Genomic DNA, 26,213 nt, shown 5'->3' with positions numbered 1-26,213 from the left:
CAGCCGATGAATACGGCATCCTCTGCTGCATCATCGCGCGCCGCCTCTCCCCCAACCGCAGTCCCCCGCTCAAACGCCGATCACCTTCCTCCGACCCCGTCGCGCCCGAGCGTGACGTGTTTCGCCAGACAACCTCCTTCTTGGAGGCGTTTGAGAAGCGCGTCATGGCCCGCTTTGCGCGACTTGAGGAGCGCGTCGCCAGTATAGACACCCGTGTGGCCGCCATCGAAACACACCTTACCGCCCTAGACACCAGGGTCGCGGCCTTAGAGACCCGCCAAAGCGCGACTGAGGCCACCGTCGCACACCTGTCGCTCCCTGTCCCACTCACCCCGGCACCTACCCCAACTCTGTCGGGGGACTCCGCCATCCATCATGGCCAGACACCCCACGCGCCTTAATTTCTGGCAGTGGAACTGTCGGGGGTTCCGCAGCAAGCGGAACACCCTGCAGCTCCACCTCCAGAACATCCCTCCCGACACTCTCCCCTCCGTCCTAGCACTCCAGGAACCCCTAACCCCCGTGAAACTGCGCGACTACACCTCCTTCCATCCTTCTTCTGAGGTCCGCCCAAACGTTGCCACGCTGGTGCAGCGCAACCTTGCTGCCGTGCAGCACCAGTTGGACGTTTCGGACTGTGCCCATCTCCTGCTTGAAATCCTTCCTCGCCGTCGCACTGAGACAAGCCTCTTTGTTCTCAATGTGTACAGCCCTCCCAAAGCCCCTTCAGCTCCTCTACTCCTCGTCCTCCGCCGAGCGCTCTCCTGCGCTGGCCGCAATGCCCTGGTAGTTCTTGGCGACTTCAATGCCCCACATACCAGCTGGGGCTACCCCCAGAACACTCGCAAAGGCCACTCACTCTGGACTTTCATCCACAACGAGTGCCTTTCGGTCCTTAATGACTTCGCTTGCCCCACCAGGATCGGATCTAGTGTTCAACGAGACACCAATCCGGACCTTACCCTCGCCAAAAATGTCGCCAATCCGACCTGGACTAATACAGGGGTCTTCTTCGGTAGCGATCACTGCGTCCTCTGTACAACTTTCCCACTCCCCTCCCTTGCTCGCGCCTCTACTCGTCTCACCCAGATAGTCGACTGGGACCGCTTTCGTTCCACTCGTCTCTCTACTTCCTCCTCTGCTCCTATCACCGATCTCTCTGCCTGGACCGAGACCCTTTTGGCGGACGTCCACACTGCCACATCCACGCTCCCTACAGCACCACACTCCACTACGGCAGACAGCCGTCTGCTGCACCTTTGGGAGGCCTATCACGCTGTCCACCGCCGGTGGCAGGCTCAGAAATACAATCGCCGCCTGCGCCTCCGTTTGGCCCGACTCGCGTTGGACATGGAGGAGCACTGCGCCTCTCTCGTTAGACAACAGTGGGGCCAGACCTGCGACCGCATGGCAGGCAACCTGGGGCTCTGCGACACGTGGTCGCTTCTCAGGGTGCTGCTAGACCCTACACACACTAAAGCTTCCCAGCGCAAGGATATCTCCCATCTCCTTCATTCCTCCCCACTCACTGATACTGACTTCCTGGCGGCTCTCCGGGACCACTACCTCTGCACCGACCTACCTACTCCGCTTCCCACCTACTCCGGCTCCCCAAACCCTGACCTTGAGGCAGACATCTCCGTGGGCGAGGTTCGTGCGGCGCTACTCACACTCCGCACCACCTCGGCCCCGGGGGCAGACCGCATCACCAACAAGGTACTCCGCAACCTAGACACCCCCTCCCTCGAAGCCCTTACTGATCTCCTCAATACACATTGGCAGGCTGGCACTCTTCCATCCTCCTGGACCCATGCACGTGTCTCATTCATCCCCAAACCCGGCAAACCTATTGCCCTCGAAAACCTCCGCCCCATCTCTCTCACCTCCTGTCTCGGCAGGCTTTTCGAGCATGTCATCCTGGCCCGCCTCCAGACCTATCTGAATGATCATGACTTTTATCCGGACTCCATGTTCGGTTTTCGTCCCCAGCTGTCCACCCAGGATGTCATGCTCCAACTTTCCGAGGATGTCCTACACCTCTCCCACCACAAACGCACTCGAGCTATCCTGGCGCTGGACCTTACTAAAGCATTCGACAATGTACACCACACCGCCATCCTGGAGGCTCTCTCCTCCCTCCATGTCGGACCCCGTGTCCATGCTTACGTCACTGCGTTCCTCGCCCACCGCACAGCCGAAATCTCATACGGCCCACTTTCTTCTCCTTCCTTCTCCCTTGGCAACAAGGGTACCCCCCAAGGCTCTGTCTTGTCCCCTCTTCTGTTCAACATCACCCTCTTCCCGCTGGCACGTGCTTTACGAGCTATCCCAGCTCTGTCTCATGCTTTCTACGCCGATGACATCACCCTCTGGGTGACCACCGGCAATCTTGGCGACATGGAGACGAATCTACAGGCAGGTGTGGACGCGGTAGCAACTCATGCCCGGGCCATCGGGTTGAGCTGCTCCCCGGCCAAATCGGAGCTTTTGCTCCTTCGGCCTGGGCGGATGGCCCCCCTATCGCCTTCTCCACTCACCGTCTACCTTGACGGCACACCCATTCCTCTCGTCTCTACCCTCCGCATCCTCGGACTCTTTCTTCACTCCAATGGCAAGCACACCACCCTCATCACTCGACTCACAAACACTGTACACCACACTGTCCGCCTCATACGCCGCATTGCAAACCGCCACCACGGCATGCGCGAACACGACCTCCGCCGCCTGGTCCAGGCCTTTGTTCTCAGCCGCTTCATTTATTCTCTTCCGTATCTCTACCTTTCTCGTACCGAGGAAGACAAAGTCAACAGCCTCATTCGCCACGCATATAAGTCAGCCCTGTCCCTTCCCACATCTACGTCGACGGCTCGGTTACTGTCGATGGGCGTCCACAACTCCCTGACGGAGCTGACAGAGGCCCATCGCACGGCCCAGCTCCTCCGTCTCTCCCGCACCCGCTCGGGTCGCGCACTTCTCTCCACCCTTAATCTCTCCCCTCTTATTCCTCTTCCCACATCACTGCCCATCCCTTCCCATGTCCTGCCCCGCCTAACCGTTAAACCCCTCCCTAAAAATATGCATCCCGAACACCACCCCTCCCGTAGAGCAGCGCGAGCCTCCGCGCTCTGGCGTCAGTACGAACGGCAGGCCGCCGTGGCTTACGTAGATGCTGCCCCGTACCGCCGCTACCCAGCACATGCCCTTGCCGTCACTGACAATTCTCTCCGACTCACTCTTACTGCCTCAGTCTATACTTCTACCTCTGTTGAGGCCGAGGAGGCAGCTATTGCCCTTGCCATCACGCAAACCTCCGCGAAGTACATCTTCAGCGACTCTAAACCTGCGGTCTACAACTACGCGGTTGGACGGGTGGCACACCCGGCCATCGGAATCTTGCGTTCCGATACCGTTCCCTCTCGCCCCATCCAAATCATCTGGGTGCCCGCTCACGCGGCCCATCCTGGTAACGAGGCGGCCAATTCCATCGCTCGAGATTCGACTGACCGAGCAAGCCCGCCCCCGCCGGGAATGGATACGCGCGACGCGCTCCTCACGTACCGCGATATCACGCAGCACTATCGCCTCTCTCGTCTCAGCTTCCCCCCTCCGCACCAATCCCTTTCCCAACCCCACCAACACTTATGGCGCCACCTTCAGGCCCATACCTATCTTACTCCCGCACGTCTTGCCCTCTTCCACCCCGGGACGCACTCGCCGGCTTGTCGCTTATGTGACGGCTCCCGCGCCGATTACGATCACGTCCTATTCTCCTGCCCGGCACACTTGCCCCCTGCCTCTTGGCGCCTAAGCAATCCGCAGCAGTGGGAGGCTGCTTTGTCCAGCACCGAGCCGGATATCCAACTCCGGCTGGTGAACTGGGCGGAGGACGTCGCGACTAGGCATGGCCTGGACGCCACAACCGGCAGCCTGAAGGCCGCCCACAACGCTGCTTTTTAATTTTTTTTTTTGCTTTTGGCCTTCTCATCAATAAAAGTTTTTCACCACCACCACCGTACAAGGTGGAGTACAACCGCGTCGTCTGCTACTACGTCCTCCCTTGCATATCTCACTCCATACGGAGCAGCCTGCCGGTGCGCGCGCATAACACGAGCTCTTTTTGCTTTTTTTTTCATGCAACCAAGGGCATTTCGCGCAATAGAGAGTGGTCAGAATATGCATGAATGTACTCATAGACTTTCCAGGCTCAAACTAGATTAATTTAGCACTCGCACGCTCTCTCTTGTCGCCTCAACTTCTCAGTGGACTCCTCGGTCGCCGTGCGACCTGTCAGTGGCTCGGTATAGTTTTTCTCATTTTGCGCGTGGGACCCATCTTACACGTTTTAAACCTGCTTTCTTGCGCCACCTGTGGTGCGTCACCTCGTAGCTCTGACAGATCTTCACGGGAGGGAGTGTGAAGGTTTATCAGATCGCTCTTCTGTTTAAGTGGAAGGAGAGAGAAACTGCGTTCACATAAATGAACCTTGCCCTTTTTCTTGTACTGCCATTCAGAGGAAAAAAAAAAACTTACAAATTTAGCTGGACTCTGGTGCGAATCGGTTGGCTCATGATCTTGAAACAGACTTTGACTATAGCGCGACATTTTGTCGCGTTTTTTCGCGCTGATCAAAGCTTTTTATAGAACTGTCTACCAACCGGGAAATCCGGGAAAACTGAGAATTCTCAGGGATATTGAATGGTCGGAAAATACTCAGGGAAATCGCAGGGAGCTTGTGCTTTTATCAGGGAAAATTTGCTGAGATTTTATTGAAAGGGACCGAAACTCGCAAATGCTGGCTTCGAGTAACAGAGAGGGATCGTAACGAATCGTCTTTGATGCCGTGTCGTCGGTTGGAGGAGTTGCCAGTGAACAGTCAACGACAGAGCTTCCGGACCCCCGATTTTTGGGACATGCCCGATAATACGCACGGCTTTACGGCACCACCACGTACCCCATGGGATCAATTTATAGAAAGGTCTGAAATTTCAGACGCAAGAACCATTTGCCGTCCAATTTTCCGGACTTTCTGCCGGACCGCAGGTCGGAAACGGCATTAATCAAAGCCACCGCCGCCGCCATTTTGATTATCTCGCCGCCTCGAACCGGCGCTCTCGCACGCAGATCCGCTGGCAGCCGTCAGAATATGCATGGATGTACTCATATACTTTTCAGGCTCAAACTAGATTAATTTAGCTCTTTTTTAATTGAACTGTTTTCACCGCGGCAACGCGATGCTTAGCTGCTTCGACGTTCGCTAATAAGGTTCTTGCCGTTCGGCGCCGTGGTTTTCATTGAAAGAATGTGCCGCTGTCAGCAATGGCACCGAGTCCGCCTTTGTAATCCTCGCGATTGACTTCGAAGCTCGGAAAGCACGGCGCGTTGCATAATGCCGGTTCCCGAAGGTCGGCTTCGCCTCAACACAGAAACGTGACGCGGTGAAGCATGTGCAAGGTATTGCGGCGAAGCTTAACAAACGTGGAAAGGGGCGATTGTCACCAAACACATTGTGTATTTCTTATTAAGCGCGCGTGCGCACACCGTCTCTTGTCACTGGAGGCTTCCGGCACACGTTTTTCTTCCATGTCCGTTGACGCCCGCTCGCAGCAGCGACGTGGCGCGAATGTATGCGAAGCATCAGCCCTGCACATCTCGAGATCGGGAGCTTCTCTTCAGACTCGCTGTGCTTGCGGCAGCTCTTCACGCAAGGGCTTAAGGAACGTTTGACTCTTATTGGCAACTGAATCTGTGGGACGGGCCAACGGCCGTACCGCCCTTTTATGCGAAGCATATTACTAGAGCTCAACGCAGCTCCTCAGGCGCGGCGGTGTCGCCTTCAATACCACGTGACACCGTGACGTCACGACAGAGAGGAACGGGGCTCCAACTCGCGCCGTCGCTCGCGGCGTCGCCTTCAAGGCCGACCACGTGACACCGTGACGTCACGACAAAGGAGAAACGGGGCTCCAACTCGCGCCGTCGCGGCGGTATATAAGCAGCTGCGCTTGCCTCTGCGAGACACTCGCGAGGTGATATGCTTCCTGGTTCGAATGAGAAGCGAAGGTTGCGGCGTGCTACAGAGACTGATGAAGAGCGGGAAGAACGTCTGGCCAAGCAACGTGCTCAGTATGCGGCTCGGCGACAAGTTACTTACCAAGTTTAGCCACCAATATGCTTCGCATCTGACTAGGCTTAACTAAGTTAAGCCTCAGCCAATTTTTTTCTTTTTATATTTGGGCTATAAAAATCCGGACGACATGCTGTTCCTCAGACTTGGCTGAAATCAGGATTGCTGATAGATCAGTGAGGCACCGTACCATGTACGTTAGACTTGGCTTAAATCAGAATTGCTGATAGATCAGTGAGCCTCTGTGCTATGTACGTTAAAACGAGTCTGGGCTCTAAAAGTCATTGAGACAGTCAAAGAGTGAGGCTTGTTTCTCAATTGTTCAAGTTTGTAATGTATTTGTTTTACCTGTTTCTCAATTGTTCAAGTTTGTAATGTATTTGTTATACCTGCCATGTATATAGAAACGTTTGCCTATAAATATTCCTTGTACATCTGATCTCCATCGCTTCCTGTCTGCATTCGATCAACAACTGCCGATCATCGCCCGAGAAGCTTCACGTTCCAACGGAGAAGCGAGGACAAGAGCACGAACGAAACTTTACTGACATTGTCTGTTCACTGTTTTCATTGAATACCATAGCACCTGATTTTTTAACGCTAAATTTCAGACCTAACTTATCGTCTTCCTGTCTACAAATATTAGCCAGACGTTGCATATCCCTTTGCTCTTCAGTTAGCAACACGATGTGGTCCGCATAAAACAAACCAGGGAGTTGCTGCTCTACTACTGTACCCGCATGTTTGTATGAGAGATTACACCCGATATTACTTCCCTCTAGCGCCCTTTCCATCTTCACCATGTACATCATAAGCAGCAATGGGGATAAAGGGCACCCCTGCCTCAGTCCCTTGTTGCTATGAACTTTCTCTTCGCTCCTTATCCCTTCCCATTCAACGAAAACGATATTTTCTGGGTAAATCTCTCTCAAAAGCTGTAGACAATCGTCGCCTAAGCCTTCCCCTTCCGGAATATCCCACAAGATATTGCGCTGTACCTTGTCATACGCTCCTGTAAAGTCTAAAAACGGCACATATAACGGTCTGCTTTCTACTCTGGGTATTTCAATACACTGAGTAAGGACAAATAAGTTATCATCCAGATGCCTGCCGATTCTGAAGCCATTCTGATGTTCTCCCAGTATGCCGGTATTCTCTGCCCACGCTTGCAGCTTTAATCGCCTGCATTGCTAACCTGTATATTACCGATGTAGTGGTCAATGGTCTATACGAGTGAATTCTGTATTTACCCTCCCCCCCCTCACCATTATAAATTAAATTAATTATGCTTTGTCGCCGGCTGCCTGCTATTCGTCTATCTTTTATTAAGTTTTTTCCCCCTCTACAGCATTAATCAGAGCTTCCTTACTTATTGCACCTATTCCTGACAATGTCACATACAATGTCTGACCATTCCTCAAAGAGCTAGTCTCTCTCGAGAGTGTTCTCGTGTTAAATGTTGCCAGGTTCAGTTTTCAGCAAGTAAATAACGTCTGTTATATAATGTACAGCCGCGTGCAAAAGTTTCTCCTGGCTCTGCTCCGCGACGTGGAATTGCATCCAAGACATCGCAGCGAGTTGAACACGCGCAGGTTGGCTGTAAACCATGCGATTTCAACCGGCATGCCCAGGGTGAGAAAAAAAAAAATCGTATCTTTTTTTCGTGGCATCATTTTCCTTCAATCTCTTGCTCGCGACTGTACGTTTATTATAACTATATGCCACATTAATGACTTCCGCGTAAATTTAGCGTGTTTTCTGGTTGGTGCACAATGGGCGTGATTGCAAAATACTAAACTTTAGCTATGGTGTTGATGTTCTTTTCTCGAAAAGCTATTAGAGCACATTTACTGCTTTGATCCTACCCCGCCGTTGCGCTCCATTTCTTATGTGTTTGTGCATCTGCGCGCATGTGTGTGAACAGTGCGCATGTTTTCAAAATATCGAGTCGTTTTCACTAAGGCCCCGTTATCCCGTTTTAATGCTTAGTATTGCCCACCGGCAATGCTCTCAACTCAGAGTGACAGTATTGCTAATAAGAACAAATTTAAAGGAATTGAGTGGCGCGCAGTATGCGAAGGTAAATTATCTTTCTGTCCACTGTATTTTCTTTGTGTCCTGCCTTATCATCATAGGAACGAGTGGATGATAACTACGCTAATGGTGCCTGTGTAGTATGCCAAGCTATGAAGAAGCACTAAAAGAAGCGACGCACGCACGCACGCACGCGAACCAATCAAGCGTTATAAGTTTTCGGTTGCTGAGACGGTGTATACCTATAAGCCTATGATGGCGTCACTCCTAGGCCGGCATTAAGTAGTAGTGTAAAGGGAGTTTTCATCAGGCGAGAACGAAGCTTCAGCGTGCATCCTTATCGAGCCGTCATCTCGCACGCTTTACGCTCATCGGAGTTTGAGACTAAGTACTGACGTTCCTGATGCACGTCTGCAGTGGACTGAACAGTTGTGCATGACAGGTGTTCGGGTTCAGATTCGCTGGGTATTCGCAGGTGTGCAAGGACATTGCAGTGTCAGCTTCCTGCGTTTTCGGAAACGTTTGTGAATTCATCCTCATACGACGGGCTCATATATATATATATATATATATATATATATATATATATATATATATATATATATCCGCCGTCAAGGTCTGTGAGTGGTGGCGCTGGCTAACACTCCCAGGGATCTACTAGGACACATAAATACCCAAGAAAGTGGATGGGAAAATGGCGCCGCGATAGCTCAATTGGTAGAGCATCGCACGTGAAATGCGAAGGTTGTGGGTTCGGTTCCCACCTGCGGCAAGTTTTTTCATCCACTTTAATTTCCATTAATTTATCATTTCTTCATTTGATTTATTAAGCACAAGTAATTCCCCCTATGTTGTCCTTGGTGTCAATGTTTGTTGGCTTCTTATGATAAATATATATATCCAGACGGTGGTGTTATACACGCTATGCTCTCACAGAATTCCAGCCAGCTGCCAAGTCGATGTCAACGAAGGTGTGGAACGATGGGAGGGAAGCGTTTTGCAATCCATTTATCAAAGCGCAGCCGCGCGAACACTTTTCTTTTTTCTTTTGTATCTCGGTAAGAGTGGCCTCGGAGATCGAGCGGCCTCCGAGCATGCGTGGGCCGCGGAGTCCCGCCAATAGTAGAGCGAGTGTTTTGGAGTCCTTGGAAAGCATGACGAGCCGCAGTTCCTCGTATTCCTTGTCTTTTCCTTTCTTTCTTTCTTTCTTTCTTTCTTTCTTTCTTTCTTTCTTTCTTTCTTTCTTTCTTTTTCGCATAAAAGCGCCGTCTTTAGAGCGAGATCACTGCCCGCGCCGCACCCGGCCGCAGTTGCGTGTCGTCTTCTTTTGCGAGAAGCCATCTTTTCACGAGCCAGTGTACAGGCTTGGGTCGCTTTGAATGCGTAGCCGGCGTGGCCCCGTTTTCTTCCTCGTTATTCGGGGTTGCCTCTTCTTTTTCATCGACGTTTCCGATGGAAGCTGTGTGTTGCCGTGGCGCTTTGACGGGGCCATTCATCAAGCTGTCGCCGGAAAGTTTGTTCCATCCGAAAGCCGTTGCTCGCGGCAGTCGCCGTGAACGGAGTTGTACAAAATAGCGGGCGCGAGCGGAGCCGTTAGCGTTTGCTAACTCGTGGGTCTGATATGTGTTTCTGAGCTCGGCTGTGTTGTCGCCGACACAGTGCAGCCATCTGCAGCGACCGAACGCCGTACTGCGTTATACCGAACACTACTCCCGCTTGTGACTTCCCTGTACGTATACAACGCCGTAGCAAATGGCCTATGCGAACGGAGGAAGCATAGCTTGTAAGAGGCGTTACGCGATCGATACGGTCATTAGTCATCGTTAATTTATTTAATAAGGCGCAAGCCTTAGGTGCCTGTGTTGACGGTGACTATGGCGAAACTGCGGCGTTAACAAAAATGTCCGACGCCGCAAAGTGTAAAAAAAAAAACGCGTCAGAAATGCTTGACGTCACATTTCTCAAGGTGGTTCCTGTAAACAAAGTAAATTACCGGCTTTGAATAGAAAGGTTGGTACGTTTCGGTGGGAAGCGAACCCGCACCGTCCGGGGTGCGGGGCGAGCTCCCTTCCCCGAAGCCACGACTGCTTCGCTGTTCTGGTTTACGAAAGGTGCGCCTAGTTCGCGCCTTATCGCGCACGTCGCGTAGCAGCCATCTCGCTTACTAGTGCGTATACATCATTGGGCGGCGCAAGTGACGGTTCGGAGGAGGTGGCGCCCCCTCGTGGGTCTATTGGCGGCGAGGAGTTACGGAGTCGCCCTCTATCGGAAGCGCCTCGCTGGCGTAGTATGAGGGATCACGTGGCGCGCTCCTCATAGGTTTTGCTGTCAGCGCTCACTGAAAACACCACGCGCGAGCTCTCCCGGACATTTCTGTAAGTACTTTCGGAACGAGAGAAGTTTCTTACTGTCTAAATAATAATCTTGGGCAAACTGAAAGCGCACAATCGTTTACAGCCGCTATCTCTTTACCGAATACGTACAGTGAACGCCACTGCGCGCAGTCGCCGCGATGGAGTCTCCCGAACCGGCTTCTTGCGTGAAAGGTAGATAAACGCTGAGAGCAAACCATGTGAAATATTTTCTTACAGTGTTTGTATAACCAAATGGAGCGTAACAGAACGAAGCCTCAATGCAGCGATCGTGCATATTCGCAGTGACCGACTGCGCGTCTGCATGCTTGTCCGCGCACTGTTTCGCTTTCTCCGCGCGCGCGTTTTCGCACCGTGCCATGAGCTTTAGGCCGCAAAATATGAGCATTTGACAGTATGCAAGCAACCGTTGTTGCGTGGGCGCTATCAGAGCTGTTCAAAAATAATTTCATTGTAGAGACTTCGACGCCTACGGGAACTTGATGTGCCGTCGCGACGATTCAATCTTTTTTTTTTCTTCTAAATTCTTTGACCTTTCGATACTATTTCTCGAGTTGTGTCGCACTGTATGTTTATCGGCGTTCTCAGCGTGCAATTTCCCGCTGCTCCTTTTTTGTAATCCAGTGCATTAATTCATAACACAAACATGAACATATGCCATGCTTTTTTTTAAATGTGCTTCTTACGGCTGCCTTTCCGCTCCACTGAACTTCATAGTATCTATAGCATCGACAAGTTCATAGACCAAACCGTCAGGACATTAGTCGGGCAGCGGACTTGGGCGTGCGTCTCAGTGCGCGTTTTCAGAACATCGCAGATCGGGCGCCGTGGCAGAAATCTTCCTCGCGTCTGTGCTTGCTGCATACCCGAGTTGTAGCCGATGACTGTTTGCCGGTTTTATGTTTCGCGAGCCAAGCTTCACGCAGCTTCTTGTCCTGCGGCTACGTGTGAATAAGGCTGACACCGGCCTCCCTTACGTGCGTCCGGCCCTGCGGCACCGAGCAGTAGCCTACCATGTCGCGCGCCTTTAGCCCAAAATGCGAAAAAAAAAATCGAAAGTTGTAATTAGTGCCGTCACTGAAATACTGGCGCCGGAGCTTCCGCGCGACATTCAGCAAGTTCGACTTTGACGTTCATTCCGTCTTCTAGTGTAAACGACCTTTTACCGCGAACTTAACGAAAATGGTTGCTATTGAAAGAATAATTTATCGGTCTAAACTAATTCGCTGTTTCTTACCCGCGGTGTCGCTTAGTGACTACGAGCGTTTCGCTGCTAAGGTCAAAGTCGAGGGTCGAAGCTCCTCGGAGCTTCCTTTCGAAAGCATCCGCTGGTGTGCAATTCTTGTAATTCTAGCGGGTATTCGGCGCTCAGCATTGCGCTTTGGACGGCAGCGTTGTTTTCGTGGCGTAACGACCCGATATAGCTCGGTCGTCGCCGTCTCGTCTCGATCGTCTCTGTTTTGGTTCGACGAGGGGTTGTTTGTATGGCGCATCCCGCCCCTCCCTTTTATTTTCCCCCTTTCCCTATTTTTGCCCTTCTTTCCCCTTCCTTTCTGTCTTTGTTTTTTGCGTAGAACACACTGCGCGAGCCGTTCTGCGGTACGCACGGCTGCGTGGCATGGTTGTTACCGCGTTAACGATGTTGGCCCGGCCTCGAGGGGGAGTGGAGGAGGCTGTGGGGGGCTACACCGCATAGCACGCCCACCCGGAGCACCCCCACCCCGCACCTCGATCGCTGCACGCCTCATTGCGAGGGGTATAAGACTACGGGTTGTTGCTGTGCCCGCGGTTTCCAAACGCCGCAGGCGTTGGTGGCGTTCGAGCTGTTTCTTTCTTTTTCCTGCTGTCGCCCTCTCTCTCTCTCTCTCTCTCAAGCCGAACTGTGCGTCGCGTACGGCTCTGCGGTCGCTTTCGTAAACTCCTTCGGTCGGTGTTTTTTTCGGGGCCAGTTTTAGCGACGGTGCATTCGCTTAATCTTCTGCCGTTCTTTTTTTTTTTCTTTTTCCGCTTTCCGTGGAATGTGTCCCAGATGCGCTCGCAGTGGTTGCCGTCAGTGTAGGTTTGGTCAGGACGCCGGTGCGTGCGAAAATTCCGCGAAAATTATTTTTCAACGTCAGCTGCGCTTCGAAGATGTGGCTGCATTTATTTATTTATTTATTTACTGTAATCGTGTTAATGTTTACTAGTGCATTGCAGAGAATAGGGAAGAAAAATACAAGTTTAGGATACAGTATTCAAAACAGAAATGTGCAATAAAAGAAAAGAGACAAGGCACAGAAAAGTATAATAATAACGGCAGTTACAAGACAAATGCAAAGATGAATATTTCATTAAGGAGGAATTTAATGCGCAAAATGAAACTACCAAACCAAGCAAGAAATTATGATTTTTTACAGGGCGGTAAGGTAGCAGGGTGTCTACCAACCGGGATAACTTGGAATTCTCAGGGATTTTAAATAGTCTGGAGATACTCGGGGAAAACTCAGGGAATTCGTGCTTCTATCAGAGATAATTGGCTGTCATTTTATTGAAAGCGGACGAAAGCCGTCCTCGTGCCGGCTTTCGTGCCGGAGGAGTTGCCAGTGTACAGTACGTCAACGACCGATTTTCCAGACGCGCGATTTTTGGGACATGCCCGATAATGCGGACGGCTTCGCAGCACCATCACGTACCCCGTAGAGTCAATGTATGAGAACGACTAAAATTTTGGACGCAAGAACCCTTCGCCGTCCGAATTTCCGGACTTTTTGCCGTGACCGCAGGTCCGAAGCGGCATTAGGCAAAGCCACCGCCGCCGCCATTTTGATTATCTGGCTACTGTTAAGAACGGCCAGCTGCAATGCAAGTTTTGCCAACCAGTTGCGACTGTGGAAGCAACATCTCGGGAGCATCGCCGCCAACCTCTAGCCACAGCGTGACTAAGTCGACTTTGTCTCAGGGAATAATACGCGCCTCCTCCACTCTCCGTCGCTTCAGCTAGGATGCGTTCGATGAAGCCGGCTTTGTGCTGAAACCGCCGCCAACCTCTAGCCTCATCGCCGTTGTGACGGAATGAGTTCGGCAGGCGAACTATTGTTACCAAACTCCCAAACGCGGACCTGATCTGCTACGGGTGCGCGAGTTGCCGCGGGAACGCCGTTTTGCGCTTATCCCACGGACCGACCAAGACGCAAGACAACGCGCTACCCGGAATGGCTCCGAGTTCTATGAAATTCGTGTGGTGTCGGTTTCGGACCGTAAACACGTGTGTGTGTGTGTAAACCGTCCTGCGGAGAGGCGGCTAGTTTGCGATCACTAAACAAACGTTCGCATCACCTTGTATCGCGGGAGGACCGAGTGTTTAAAAACTGCTGTTGTGCGGATGCTCGTCACTCTCTCTCAAGCAGGCATGTTAGACTGATGTACTTTCTCAAACAGTCATGTTAGACTGATATAAATACTCTAAATAAACCCATATTCCTCGTTCTCGATGAGAAGCAGTCCTTCTCTTCATCAACGTCCTCAGCGTGGATAAGTTGGACGACGGCATTGGCCAGCTACCTTCTAATTCATGCCCGACTCCAATCTTGACAACGGAGCACGAGCGATGGGATTGAGCCCCCAATCCTGACACCGCCTCGAACCGGCGCTCTCGCACGCAGATCCGCTGGCAGCCGTAGCCACCACCGCGGCAACGCTGTTCTAGCTGCTTCGATGTTCGCTATTAAGGTTCTTGCCGTTCGGTGCCGTGTCTTTCATTGAAAGAATTCGCCGCTGTCAGTAATGGCACCGACTCCGCCTTTGTAACCCTTGTAATATCCGCCTTTGTAAAACGTGACTAAGGCGTTGTGCTTAGACGAAGCGTCACGAGATGTCGCCGCAAGCGTTCTTGCTGGCGTATACGCATCTCTGGTATATCGCTAACTGTAAAGAGTTTGCGGACAAGCTAAAGCTCTGTAACGCTCGTCGAACCGCCGGGCAGTAATTTTATTGCGCCCTATCCCGTCGCCGAGAGGGACAAACCTCGTTAATGCGCGAAACTTTTGGACTACGGTCGAATCGCTGCCAGTAGTCGGCACTTGTGCATAGGCACAGATAGCCCGAGCCGCTGGAATAACTGCGCGGGCTGTGGCCCACTGTTCTCCCGTTCGCCCCGTTCTTCTCGCGGTACGTGCCACGCCTGTACATAACGGTGAGGCTCGCTAACGAGACACCGCAGATGTAAATATATATGCAGACGAGCACGTGCTGCCGACCGTGAAAGTTTCTGGCGGAGTGGCTGTAACAACAACACAAACTCTGTCGCGGCTTGTCCTGCGCTGTTTGTCGTTTGCGGGGGGGCTGCGCGGACGAGTGCGGGAGGGAGCCCTCGGGGCATGCGCTTACACTGCGACCATATTTTGGTGTCGTTTTTTTTTTTCTTTCCTTCTGCTTAATCTGTGCTTCTCGCGATCGATTTTTCGGAGTCGATAGCGGGCGAAGCTTGCGCGTAGTCGTTTCAGCGAAGCCCCTTTTACTGCGAGCTTGAGGTAAGAATGCGCGGGGACCCATACAGCGTAGCTTCTGTTGTAACGCAATTATTACATTGACCATGAGCCTGGGCTGTACTCTTATTTTTCTCAATGTCTTTTCTTTTTGTCAGTCAGATAATATGCTGTTAGTATCTGTTCACCTTAACACCGCAGTGCTTAATAAAGCCCAGCACATAGACCATTTCACGTTATCGGAAAAAGATTTCTTGTTAACGTTTATTTCTGACCTGTAGAAAGTGCGTTCGTCCCCAAAATAATCAAGTATTATTTGAGTTAGAGCAGTGTAGTAATTAGCTTCCGGGACTGCGCACACTAAAACTTCTGTCCAGCATATCTGACGCTCTGCGGTGGGCCTTGCGGTCAGTTACGTATGCATGTATGTTGCGTAATTTAGGTATTAAATCCAGCGTACCAAGAATGATACGTTGTGCGTTTTAAAGTGGAGGCCAATGGCAACGCCGCCTTAAGAAGTTCGCGCAAGAGCAGCTCGCCGTGAGGTCACAGATTTAAGCAGCGCCGTCTACCGGCGTCTCGTTAGGTGTTTATCTGTGAAAAAGTGACTGCGTGCCATTCCTAAAGGAATGAAAGGCTCAACCGCGGAAATTTCGATTTTATAATCTTTCACGAAATTTACACAAGAACAAGAGAAAATGTCTTGGGATTTGCGACATCGCTTTAACTTGTTTTGGTTAGCAGCCCGACAATCTGCGTGTAAATTAAAGTAAGAGAAATGACAGTAAACAGCGCTGTTTTCCTGTCACTTCTCTTGCTTCCCATGTACGTAGGTGGTCGCGCTGCTTAACAAAGATACTACATTACCAACATGCCCGTTCAGGCACCCTTGTGAGTTGCTTCGACATAGCGGTGGTCATTTCTGGCGGTATGGTATGAGGAACTTTATTTGGTCCTGAAGGTCAACCATAGGTTGACGCGGGCCGCTCCCACGTTGGGACTGTCAGGCCGAGCCCTTCAGCCACATCGCGGGCCGACGCTTGCCGTCGCTTTGCCGACGGCAAAGTTCGCTCATGCAAAGTGCGCACTTCTAGTGGCAACACGTTGCGGAGACCGGCACAGATGCGGTACCACCTAGAATCTGCTGGACAAGCTCCGTCTTGAAAAGAAACAAGCATACACTCTAAAAAAAATCCCGGGGAAAACGGGAGTAACTGCGCCGTTAGTCCTAAAAAGGGCGCTTTCGTCCCTCAAAGGACTAACTGCATGAATGTGCGTGCCGTGTGCAAATTTCGGAGAGTAAGTGTTTAGTCCCTGCTCTGAAAGAGAGCAATGGGAGGACGAACGGCAACAGTTACTCCCCAGGCACTTCGCTGTTTTTGTCCGTGTCATGGAGCAATGCGGCGAAAACGGCATTGTCTATAAATCGTGAATGGTTCGAAGTTAGTGCATTGTCTATTGAACTACATGCAAAGCAGCACCTTGCCTATTCGAAAATTACGTGAAACTTAAAACTGGAATGTGAAGAGGCATGCCCTTCGTGCGCACCCCATAAGTGAGCGATACACATTACACGCGCAAGTCATTGATAGACGGCTAGATTTTCTTGGTCAATAGTACCTAAGTTCCTTCCGTTCCAAGGAGGTTGCGAACTGAAGCGATGTGTAGCTCAAACGGCACACGCTAAGTGACAGAGAAATTGCCCTTCTCTGTCGTCTTCGGTGCCCCGTTTGAGCTCGCTACAGTGCCTCAGTTTAAATCACCCTAATAATACTCGGGCTGATTTCTTTTCGCAGTCGCTTATTGTTGCAAGTACACTCAACGTTAGACTCTCACGGCATAGCTTGCACAAAATACGGAGTCACTTGTATATTGCCGCACTTGTGTTCCCATGCTTAACCTTGCCTAAATATCCCGTCTTGACAACCAAGCGGCGTGGTGAAGTGGTTACAGTACCTGACTTGTGAGCGAGAGTACGTGAGTTCGACTCCTGCTATCGGGCGCATTTTTTTTTTCAGCTCATTAATTTTTTTATTATGGTATAAATGCCTAATTTAATTAATTCCACCTTTGCGAAGCATCGGAACGAATTGCCGTTACTCCCTTGAGGACCATCGGGCAGGAGTAACTGTTAGTCCCCGAAGGAGTAAGCGCATGGGGAGTAACAGTTCATCCCATGTCAGTTCGTCCCCAAAAGGACTAATGGTTGTGGCAAATCAGTTAGTCCCCAAAAGGACTAACCTCCCTACCCCTTTTAGTCCTTTTTTTCTTAGAGTGTAGGCAAATTGTTCGGCCGGGAGCTGTTGAATATTATGCTCCGAAAAAGAAGAGAAGAAGACGAAGTGAGAAACGAGCGTGGAGCCGAGCGCGCGTCTGCATTTTTTTAGTTGTTTTTGCAAGCGTCCAATAAAGAAGACGTTCTCTACTTCGGCTCCGCTTCCTGGTTTTCAACAATTATCGCACAAAATAAATGCAAAATTTCTTGAATTTCTGGCGGTGAAATTCAAGAAATTTTGCATTTATTTTGTGCGATAATTGTTGAAAACCAGGAAGCGGAGCCGAAGTAGAGAACGTCTTCTTTATTGGACGCTTGCAAAAACAACTAAAAAAATGCAGACGCGCGCTCGGCTCCACGCTCGTTTCTCACTTCGTCTTCTTCTCTTCTTTTTCGGAGCATAATATTCAACAGCTCCCGGCCGAACAATTTGCCTATGCTTGTTTCTTTTCAAGACGGAGCTTGTCCAGCAGATTCTAGGTGGTACCGCATCTGTGCCGGTCTCCGCAACGTGTTGCCACTAGAAGTGCGCACTTTGCATGAGCGAACTTTGCCGTCGGCAAAGCCGTCGGCACAATGAGCACTTTGTGTTCGTGGTGGAACCATTGCTGGCATGTCTTCCTGATGGGCGTAGGTGCCGCAGTGGAAGTCGTCGCAGCCACCATTGCTGACGTACTGCTGGTGCATGCGTCGGGTGTTATGTGACTGGCCTGCCCTGGCCCCGGCCCAGACAGCATTCCTAGCCCTCTAGGGGTTAAAGGTGGTGGCTGTTGGGGTGAAGGTAATTCCTTTTCAAGGCCTGGCGAGCTGTTGCGGGCGGCTATGGCTTGAGGCTGTCGTGGGAGTGGCATTCGCTCCACCTGGACAACGGGGGCCAGCGTGTGGTTGCTGCGTTTTAGTCTTTTCACCCCACTGCTGTGCCTCCCTGACACTGCGGACGCAGATGAAGCCTTTGCTGTTGACGACGGGCGCCCGGTAGGCCCGCTCGAGTGTCGCAGGGCGGAAGACGATAACGTTGAAGACGACGATGAGGACGGCAATGACAAGGAGCTGTGCCCCGAGGACTTCCTTCCACCCGCCGGTTGGAGCACGGACGTGTCAGCAGTGTCGTCACCCCTACCAAAGGTGTCGGTGCTCCCATGCCGCTGCTCCAAGTGATTTCGCAGAGCGTGTGGTTTTGTGACTTGGTTACATATTTCACACACAACTAAATAGAAATCATTCCACGCTAGGCAAAATACGAGAAGTCCCATATCCTCTTTTCTTAATTTCATGGCATCGCTTTCTCTTTTCTCTGTCTCTGCCTCTGTATCGGCCTCTTCGTTTTCCGGACTCCTGAAGCAGATAGTTTCGGCCCAAGAATTCCATGACTGTCCTTGAGTAGCCGACACACTATTGGTGGCCGCCTTTCTGTGAAGACCTTTCAATAGTTTGGCAGTAGAAGGGTATTTGTCTTCTACCACTTGGAAGTGGTGTCGCAGAGTTGTAGCAAGGAGAGAGGGACTGCTGCAGGCACCAAAAGGAACCCTTGTGATGCGCAGTTCGTAAATATTGGAAGATCCTTCTTCAAACCAGAAGTAACGAAACGCGTCTCGGTCGTATTCCACCAGGCATACTTGAAGAAACGCTTTTTCGATGTCGGCAGAAATTCCAATCTTGAAGCTGCGAAACTTCATCAGTAATTCGAGGATGTTGGGGCTCGAATTCGGCCCTGCACACAAGACGTCGTTGAGTGAAGGTGACTCCGTAGCATGAGAAGAGGCGTCGGATACCATCCGTACTTCAGTCGTTGTTCTGTCGCATCGCACTACTGCTCGGTGTGGCATATAGTACGTGATATGTTCACTCCTACTGTCCATTGGGACCTTCTCAGCGTATTCTTTGTTATCGTAGCTCGTAATGGCAGTGTCATATTCCTTCTGAAACTCTGGTTCTCGATGTAGTGTTCTCTGCAAGGTCTCCAGCCTCTTTAACGTGATATCCCGGTGATTTTTAGGCTGGGAACAATTGCTGCGCCACGGCAGTTCAACTTTATCGTGACCATTGTTTCTGATAGTTGTTTCCACGAAGTTCTTCAGTACGTGTTCGTCATCTTTCGAAAGTCTGTCTTCGTTAGTCAGTCCAAGATGTTCAATTTCCCAGGAAGACCTCAGTTGCTGGGAAACATTGTCTTCCGTTAGCCATATGTTGAAGTTCCTTACGGTTTCCGGTTTATAGAACTTACGTGGACTTCTGGTATCTCCATGAAGTGTCCATCCCATGACAGTTTCGATTGCGGTCAAGGAGTCGTCCAGTCGATGAATTCTTCCGCTGACAAGCTTCCAGTAATAGTCGGCACCTATAAGGATGCTTATTCCAGGCTCAGGTGAGACCTGAACTGCGTTGACGTCAGCCAAACGTAGGTTCTTGCTTTTCAACCTTGCAAGTACATTTGTATCTGTCAATGCTGACAAGTCATTGCATATTTCTGGAACTTCTATCGCCTCAACTTCTAGTGAGTTTGAGTCGTACTGGCTATGCAGCGTGACTCGTACTCTTCGATAATATTTTCGTGGTGCTGAAACGTTTCCAAATCCCGAGATGGTGAGCTGCTCTTCGGCTAACAAAGTGGCTTTCAGCTTCCTAGATAATTCTTCCGTAATAAAGCTGCGTTGACTGCCACCATCAACCAACATTCTTACAAAGCATTTGCTTCCAGTGCCCAGAGCCCAAACTTGGGCGGTCTGCAGAAGAACTGTGCACTTTGGCGAATCTGTTGACGAGCTGGAAACAGTTGTCTGCGTTTCCGTATTCTTCTGCTTCCATTTCGGGTCGCACATTGTGGTGATATGTCGCCCCTTGCATTTCGCACAGCTTAGTCTCTTCCAGTTTCGGCATTCCTTAGCTTTGTGAAATTGTCGAGCGCAGCGGAAACAGCATCCTAATTTCCGTAGTTTCTCTTTCTTTTCGTCTAATGTTAGTTCCGTTGTGCAGACATCCACCGAGTGATCTTTGTCTCCGCATAATATACAACTCTCTGTAGTCAGTTTCACAGTTAGCATAGATTTAGAATCTTGGAAATGCTCAGTAGATTGTCGTTTTGCTGTTGAGGCTTGTTCTCTCTTGTCAGAAGTCATCATTATAGTCAGTTCCCGGCTTCTTACTTCAAGACTCAAGAAGTCTAGAAGACCAGACATTTCATTTAGCCTGTCACTAGTAACATCTGTATTTGTCGAAGACAAGATGCGCTGATTATAACGGAGTACCATTTCTTGCGGAATATTTTGTATTATAGCAGTTTTCAGAAGCACTCCATATTCTTTTTCTTCGACGCCAAGGTTATGCAGGGATCTCACGCGAGTCTGCACTTCTTCATGCAACCTTTGAAGCCCTTCGAGATCTTCACAAGAACGAACTTTACGTAGGTTTAGAAGGTGACGCATGTGGTCGTTAACAATCAGTGACTTCTGACCGAATCTTTCTTTGAGAAGTTCTATAGCTGTGCTATAGCTCTCGCTAGTTGTCGACAGGCCACTGATGACACCTTCCGCTTTACCCATCAAGTAGCTCCGAAGATATTTCAATTTGTCTACGTCTGTAATATATCGGTTCTGGTGAATAGTAGACTCAAATTGATCCCAAAATTCTGGCCATTTAATGGGGTCACCATGAAACTTCGGCACATCGAGCTTCGGTAGCTTAACGTGTGCGCGTGCTTGACGAAAGTCATCGTGAGATTCGCGCGTAGTCGTTGTTTGCTGATCGGATAAAATGCGTTCAGCGCGGGACTTCGCGAGGACGATAGATTCTTGATACTGTCCGACGCTGAGAAGCTCGTCCTCAAGGTTATCATCGGTAACCTGCTCTTCTACTTGGTTATCAAGGTCCGTAAGCATAGTTTCCTTTATCTTCAATAGGTTAAGATGGTCGGTCAGCTCACCATATGGCGTTGGTTCCGTCTGCATAAGAGTTGTCATGTCGTTGATGATCCTGGTGACCGCCGCTCGAACGGTAGCACGCTTCCGTCGTATTCTTTCCATGTCGTCACGTCGGGAATGGTAGGCCTCGTGATGACGTGGATCGTTCTTCGACTCTGTCGCAGCATGGTCGCGTTGATCGCGTCGGTAGGTCGTCCTCTTCAGGTAGCTCGCTTCATCGTTAGGGGTCTTCAACTGTAGGTCTGATATCCTGGTCACGGCACCATATGTTGAAAACCAGGAAGCGGAGCCGAAGTAGAGAACGTCTTCTTTATTGGACGCTTGCAAAAACAACTAAAAAAATGCAGACGCGCGCTCGGCTCCACGCTCGTTTCTCACTTCGTCTTCTTCTCTTCTTTTTCGGAGCATAATATTCAACAATAATAATGAACATTTTCCCACCAAATGGATGCGCATGCAAGAAGCTTGGCGAGGGCCCGTTTTGAAGTAATTCTTGTTACTCTTTAGTGTGGCTTTACACGACTCCACCATTCAGCCCTAAATGATTGTAGGATAGGACAGGAGTAATGTTATTAAATGCCGGCAACCGACTGTTTAACACGTCGTGACGTTGGCCAAGCGTCGACCCAGGGTTTGTGCACTACTCTGCACTAACCCCAGTTCGGCCCGCTCGTGGTCGGTCGTGGCGCTTGTGCTTTTCGAGCGCACCCCGGGCGTGCTGGACGGCCCATAGTTGAGTGTCCTTGCCTGTAGACTGCGCTGCACTTTGAAGTTCGGGCGGTTGTGACCTGGAGGTATAGCTTCGGTCGGGAACCTGGCACAGTCCGACATGATGTGCCATTAGTCCGCCGGATCCACTGCACAAACATTATGATATTATTACAACAAATTATTAGAGTAATCTCTATTTCATGCGCTCCTATCAATGTTCGTTATCCAGCCCGCATAAGGAACATTGCTTGCATTCGGGGCTGGGCAATCGGCGGGTATGTACGAATACCCGTATACAACGGTTTAAAAATGCAATAAGAATGTGTATACAGTGACGTTGAATGTATACGTTTTGCGTGTAACGTGCGATTCGCTGCGCCTTATTCAAAGGCGGACGCGTGTGATGCCTTGCGAAATTTTGTTGCCCCCTCTCTCTTTCTCTCTCCCTCTCTCATTCCGTGTTCCGAATGCGTCTGCGGTTGTCTGCGCGCGGCGTGCATTCCACTAAGCGGCGATGCCAACGGCGGTTTCGACGGCCTTGGCGCGCGCAGCTGCAGTCGGTCGCGACCGGCCGAGATTGGATTGTCCGCTGAGGCGTCCCCGCTGTCCGGCGGCTTTGGCTCTCCGCTCAGCTTCTCTCTCGTCTCTCTCTCTCTCTCTCTCTCTCTTCTACTGCCCTTTGTCTTCAATCTCCTCTTTCTCACTCATCCCTGCTCCATCCCCCATTAGATCGTGTCCTCTCTTCTGCGCAGTTTTGTGCCGTTCTCTTTTCACTCGCTGTCCAGCCGTCATTATTATCCCCTGCCTCGAGTACATGCGGCTGGGGTTCGGACAAACGGCCCGAGTTATGGATTCGGAACGGTTGGGAGGGAGAAAAAAAAAAGGCAGGAATAAGGACTTCCAGACTGCGGGGATGTCTCTGAACTCGTCTATTGCGACACCAGGAGGCCCCCATGGCAGACACTGCCATCGTCTCCCAAGAGTATACTTGAAACGCAGGCAACGTCATCTTCTAGGCCACCGAACTCTGCGTAGTGCCCGATGGCACAATTCTAACCATTGATCTAAATTACTTGAAGAGGCGGCCATTACTTCTACGAGAAATCAAAATGTTCCAATGAATAATTAACTTAATTAAGCTAATTAATTTTGAATGCATTATCTTATGCCACATATTTCAATCTTCTAATTGTAGCCGCTGAGTTTGCAAGGCGTATCCACTCGAATGAATTCTCTGGACAGCGCCAGTTCCGACGTACTAATTTTCAAAGTGTCGGACGAACTGCATTGCCGTTCCAGTTACTTTCTTTAAGAAACCGCTGCTGGCCGAATTCGAGGCCCATCACACCGCGCATAGGGAGGCCTCGCCGAAGGTCATCATCATCATCATCAAAGATCTTCCCGCACGCGAAAGACGCGCAAGACACCGCAAGAGATGCGCAAAAGACCAGTCACGCAAAGCACGTGGTTTTTACAGCGAATCTGTTAAGGGCTTGTTCCCCCATATTAGTGTCCGTGTGTCGACAGAAAACTATCATCATCAGGATTGGCATCCAGCGTCGTCGCCTTCTTCCACAGCTGGCTCGTTGGCGTTTCTCGGCGCTACCGCGCGAACGGGCTCGTGCCACTGCTCCCGCGTTCGTCGTCGTCATTGATTAATTAAATAACACAAGCAGGTAACGAATTTTACAGCAGAGCTGTTAAGGGCTAGTTACTCCAGGATCGTGTCCCTGTGTAGACACAAAACTCCCCATACGTGGGCCAATCCCCGAGATAGTCAAATGCTGGGCCGCCCTGCGGCGGAGGTGACGCAGGCGTTAAGCACTCCTCATTCGTGGGCCGATCCCGAAGATAGTGCAATATCGGGCCAACCCGCGGCAGAGGTGCAGTTCGCCATTAAGGGGTCCACATACACTGCTTCGCTGGTCATCCTTCTTCACAGAGTGGAAGGGCACTGAGTTTTTTTCATCAATCTCGAGTGGTTCGAACTCAACGAGGAGCCTCGATCACTTAGCGGCAACGTTGCGAAAAAGCACGCGACGGCTGAGCAGAACGGCTGTTCGCTGCACAGAATCTATATGGGACAGTTTTCGACTAGACCTGCGACCAGCGCGCAACAGCCAGAGCCGCCCGCCAGAGAAGCTGGTTACGCGCTGGACGGCTCACCAACGACTGCGCTCCCTGTACAACTTGCCTCCATGTTAGGCGGCGTGTTTAGTAGCCGAGCCAGAAACTTGCAGCGTGGCAGAGTGTGAAGACGAAGCGATGCACTTGGACGCGGGCACTCGTACGGCGGGCGCTAGAAAAGAGGAGGAAGCAGAAGGAAGCCAGGCATTTTGGCGGACGGTTCATATTCGGCTTCTCACATTACAATATGCAGGCTGCTCCGCCTAACTTTAGCCAGAGTTTAAAAATATGCCAATGCTGCATAGCTGGACAGAACGAAGGTAATGTTTGCTGTCGCTTGGAGATACTCAAATTAATTTTTCATTCCGGCTAGTTAGAAAATTAGTCTTAATTAATTAAGCAACTTGTGAAGTAATTGGGGAAAAGTGTCAATGAGAAAATTGTGGAGCGGCATGAGAAACTCCCGATACAGCTTTCTCCTGCTCAATACGTGCTGCATAAAAGTTTTTCCGAGCGCGAAAGGAGTCCGCGAATACACGCGAAGTGCCTCCAGCGGCCACTCGCGCGGGAATGTTCCTCTTTTCCTCTCACCTCTTCCTCTCCCGCTAGGTCACGTGGCCGCTTTTTAGTGAAGTCTGACAACGATGGCACAGGCTCCGCATCAACTGCTTCGCTGTAAAAGAATGCACCGATCATTACGATGTACTCCCTAATGGAAAATTTGAGCGCAGCTCTATACGTGTTTTCATTACGCTATATATTGGCTGGCGCGGACAGCCTGTCTCTCGCAGCACGTTGCAAATAGAGCGAAGTGTGGCGCAACTGTCTCCGAATCGGTAGACGGCGAGAGGCACCGCGTGGGTGCGATTCACAGCAGCCGCCGCAGACAGACCTCCACTTATGCGGCGCTTTGCTTCCGTATGTCTGACGTGCGCTACTCTGGCGCCATCTCGTAGCCATCGTCCCCGCAGAGCCCGTCTTGCGAGGCACTGCGCTTTTCTTCTCACGCCTGCGCGTACCCTCCTCGCGCTCTCTGCACTATCGCCGTCTTTCATCACCCGCTCGCTCTTCCATCCTTCGCCGTGGTTACGGTTGTCACGCGCTGCATTTTCGGTGATCGAGCCACGTCGGCATCGAAGTTATCGACGATTGATTCCGCGCTGCTGCGAAAGAGAAAAATGTTATGCTGACGGTTTGCGGCCAACGAACAGTGCCCAGCGATTGAAACGCGATACTAGGAGCGCGTGGCTGCCGACACTTGCGCCAGCAAGAAGTGCCCAATATACGGAGCTTTTGATTAGTGGTTCCGCACATTTCGTCCCAGCTACAACTATGGGGAGACCACGAGTAGTGTGTGCTCCTGATGAAGAAGCTGCCCACCGTGGACGTCAGCGAGAGTTGGCTCGTGAACGGGCTCGTCGTCGTATAGGACCTGCCTCACGCGCAAAAAAAACTAGGAGAAGCGCAAGAAAAGAAAAAGAAACTCCTAAAGCATGCTCACCACGCGAAGCACGCAAAAGCGAACATGAGATGATAGAACGGTGAAACAAAAGATTTACATATGGACTGTTTGCGTAGTTTGACTTGCACCGTGTAACGCTCGGGGCAACACAGCTTCGCTGTTCGACCATCTTCACGGACTGTGAAGGGGCGCAGATTTTTTTTTCTTCTTTGCCTCTCTCCACAGTCGTACTCTCGTAGTCCCGAGAACACGCATACATCCTTTGTTGTAACGACGTAATAAACACAGACAAGTCATCTTCAAAAAAAAAGAAGAAAAGGATAAAGAGGGAGGGAGAACACGCCTGTCACCTCGCTGAAGTGCGGCAGTGGCCATTTGAGAACACGGCGAAGTGAAGCAAAACAGTTGTAGGCTAAGGATGCTTTGAGGAAAGGTATTTCAAAGAGCATCCTAAAAGCTTGGTTTTACTTGCTTTTATGTTCTGGCATTGCTTTGTTCGCAACGGAGAAAATGTTGCCGTCTTCCCGACGCGGAACATCATCCGGGTTGTCAAATCCGAGCGTCCTCGCACGTCCCAGTTCATTTCTTTTAATCTTTTATTTTATGTACTTGTCTGTAGCAGTAGCGAGAGGGTTACTGTGGCAGCTCGGAGGAAAAGTCCGAGATGTAAAAGCATTTCTTGGTGTTTTCTTTGTGGAGGGCCTGACGGACTTCGGCCCAGTCTACCG

The 26,213-nt window shown here is 50.8% G+C and overlaps 1 protein-coding gene and 1 non-coding gene across 3 annotated transcripts in view; both read left to right on the top strand.

Annotated features, from left to right (window-relative positions):
* LOC135898784 (BTB/POZ domain-containing protein 10-like) overlaps nt 1-26,213 on the top strand; it is a 242,535-nt gene that overhangs the window by 131,235 nt on the left and 85,087 nt on the right. The window lies entirely within an intron of this gene.
* TRNAS-UGA (transfer RNA serine (anticodon UGA)) lies at nt 8,858-8,930 on the top strand. The gene has a single exon. It is a non-coding gene; the product is annotated as a tRNA-Ser (tRNA).

Source organism: Dermacentor albipictus, chromosome 10, assembly GCF_038994185.2.
Source record: "Dermacentor albipictus isolate Rhodes 1998 colony chromosome 10, USDA_Dalb.pri_finalv2, whole genome shotgun sequence".
Lineage (NCBI taxonomy): Eukaryota > Metazoa > Arthropoda > Arachnida > Ixodida > Ixodidae > Dermacentor > Dermacentor albipictus.
This window is presented reverse-complemented; position numbering and strand designations above follow the sequence as displayed.